General features: G+C 53.8%; 3 non-coding genes across 3 annotated transcripts in view; all 3 read left to right on the forward strand.

Annotated features, from left to right (window-relative positions):
• The window catches only part of LOC139695736 (small subunit ribosomal RNA), a 1865-nt gene extending 385 nt beyond the window's left edge, over positions 1-1480 (forward strand). The window contains exon 1 of the ribosomal RNA XR_011702375.1: positions 1-1480. This exon is cut by the window's left edge and continues 385 nt beyond it. This is a non-coding gene — a ribosomal RNA (small subunit ribosomal RNA).
• Positions 1481-1683: 203 nt separating this feature from the next.
• LOC139695726 (5.8S ribosomal RNA) lies at positions 1684-1838 on the forward strand. Its single transcript, XR_011702366.1, has one exon. It is a non-coding gene; the product is annotated as a 5.8S ribosomal RNA (ribosomal RNA).
• Positions 1839-2062: 224 nt separating this feature from the next.
• LOC139695737 (large subunit ribosomal RNA) overlaps positions 2063-2500 on the forward strand; it is a 4116-nt gene continuing 3678 nt past the window's right edge. The window contains exon 1 of the ribosomal RNA XR_011702376.1: positions 2063-2500. This exon is cut by the window's right edge and continues 3678 nt beyond it. This is a non-coding gene — a ribosomal RNA (large subunit ribosomal RNA).

Consider the following 2500-nt stretch of genomic DNA (forward strand, 5'->3'; position numbering starts at 1 on the left):
GGGTTCGATCCCGGAGAGGGAGCCTGAGAAACGGCTACCACATCCAAGGAAGGCAGCAGGCGCGCAAATTACCCACTCCCGGAACGGGGAGGTAGTGACGAAAAATAACGATACGGGACTCATCCGAGGCCCCGTAATCGGAATGAGAACACTTTAAATCCTTTAACGAGGATCTATTGGAGGGCAAGTCTGGTGCCAGCAGCCGCGGTAATTCCAGCTCCAATAGCGTATATTAAAGTTGTTGCGGTTAAAAAGCTCGTAGTCGGAGGTGTGTCTCGGACGGTCGGTTCGCCGCTTGTCGGTGCTCAACTGGCCGGTCCGGACGTCCTGCCGGTGGGGTCCGCGAGGCTCCGTTATCCTTCTTTGGTCCTCTTCACCGAGTGCCTTGGTGGGCCGGCACGTTTACTTTGAACAAATTAGAGTGCTCAAAGCAGGCCGTTGGTCGCCTGAATACTGTGTGCATGGAATAATGGAATAGGACCTCGGTTCCATTTTGTTGGTTTTCAGAACTCGAGGTAATGATTAATAGGGACGGACGGGGGCATTCGTATTGCGACGTTAGAGGTGAAATTCTTGGATCGTCGCAAGACGAACCGATGCGAAAGCATTTGCCAAGAACGTTTTCGTTGATCAAGAACGAAAGTTAGAGGTTCGAAGGCGATCAGATACCGCCCTAGTTCTAACCATAAACGATGCCAGCTAGCCATCCGCCGAAGTTCCTTCTATGACTCGGCGGGCAGCTTCCGGGAAACCAAAGCTCTTGGGTTCCGGGGGAAGTATGGTTGCAAAGCTCAAACTTAAAGGAATTGACGGAAGGGCACCACCAGGAGTGGAGCCTGCGGCTTAATTTGACTCAACACGGGAAACCTCACCAGGCCCAGACACCGGTAGGATTGACAGAATAAGAGCTCTTTCTTGATTCGGTGGGTGGTGGTGCATGGCCGTTCTTAGTTGGTGGAGCGATTTGTCTGGTTAATTCCGATAACGAACGAGACTCTGGCCTGCTAACTAGGCGTCGGAATCTATTATGCTTCCGACGTAGCTATCTTCTTAGAGGGACAGGCGGCTCCTAGCCGCACGAGATTGAGCAATAACAGGTCTGTGATGCCCTTAGATGTTCTGGGCCGCACGCGCGCTACACTGAAGGAATCAGCGTGTCCTCCCTGGCCGAAAGGCCCGGGTAACCCGCTGAACCTCCTTCGTGCTAGGGATTGGGGCTTGCAATTGTTTCCCATGAACGAGGAATTCCCAGTAAGCGCGAGTCATAAGCTCGCGTTGATTACGTCCCTGCCCTTTGTACACACCGCCCGTCGCTACTACCGATTGAATGATTTAGTGAGGCCTTCGGACTGGTGCGCGGCGCTCGCCGCCTCAACACCGGTGGCGCCGATGTTGCTGGAAAGATGGCCAAACTTGATCATTTAGAGGAAGTAAAAGTCGTAACAAGGTTTCCGTAGGTGAACCTGCGGAAGGATCATTACAGCTTTCGATTATAAAATCGTAGCTTTGGAACGAATTGGTGAAGAGAAAAAGGGACAAAGAAGGCGAGCAGTCGGGTGCCCGGCTTTCAAAAGCCGGCTTTAAAAGACACACGCCCAACTCGCTCGCAAAGAAGGGAAAAAATTCCCAGTTTGTATGTTTCGATGAAACGAATTTTTTACATAAAATGAAATGAAAGAAAGAAATTCTAAACGGTGGATCACTCGGCTCGTGGATCGATGAAGAACGCAGCTAACTGCGCGTCGAATTGTGAACTGCAGGACACATGAACATCGACGTTTCGAACGCACATTGCAGCCCTCGGATTTTGTTCCCGGGCTACGCCTGGCTGAGGGCCGGCAATTCAGTTCGCGAACGGAAACGTTTGCGTACTGGGGCGACGAGCATCCCTCGCTGGGATGGATCGTCGCCCGGATTGATAGGGGGCTCTGCGGGAGATTGGGCGAGACCCGTCCCCGCCGGTCGAGGTGAGACGCTTCGTTATTTTTTGACGGCGTTCGCCTGCGGATCGGTGGGGGCTCGGTTATTACTCCCTCTCCACGGGCAACTATATCATTTGGGCCGACCTCAGAGCAGGTGAGACCACCCGCTGAATTTAAGCATATTAATAAGCGGAGGAAAAGAAACTAACCAGGATTCCCTTAGTAACGGCGAGCGAACAGGGATCGACTCCAGGGCCAAAGCTCGCGCCCCCCGCGGGGCGCCGAGCGCTGTGGCGTTTGGGAGCGTCCAATTTCCCGAGGGGCGCCGGAGAGTCCAAGTCCCTCTTGAACGGGGCCACGGCCCGGAGAGGGTGCCAGGCCCGTGCGACCTCCGCGCTTGCCTCCCGGGAGGGGCGCTCCTCAGAGTCGGGTTGCTTGAGAGTGCAGCCCAAAGTCGGTGGTAAACTCCACCTAAGACTGAATACGGCCACGAGACCGATAGCGAACAAGTACCGTGAGGGAAAGTTGAAAAGCACTTTGAAGAGAGAGTTCAAGAGTACGTGAAACCGTTTGGGAGT

This window comes from Hetaerina americana, unplaced genomic scaffold, assembly GCF_022747635.1.
Source record: "Hetaerina americana unplaced genomic scaffold, ioHetAmer1.1.p SCAF_620, whole genome shotgun sequence".
NCBI classification, from domain to species: domain Eukaryota; kingdom Metazoa; phylum Arthropoda; class Insecta; order Odonata; family Calopterygidae; genus Hetaerina; species Hetaerina americana.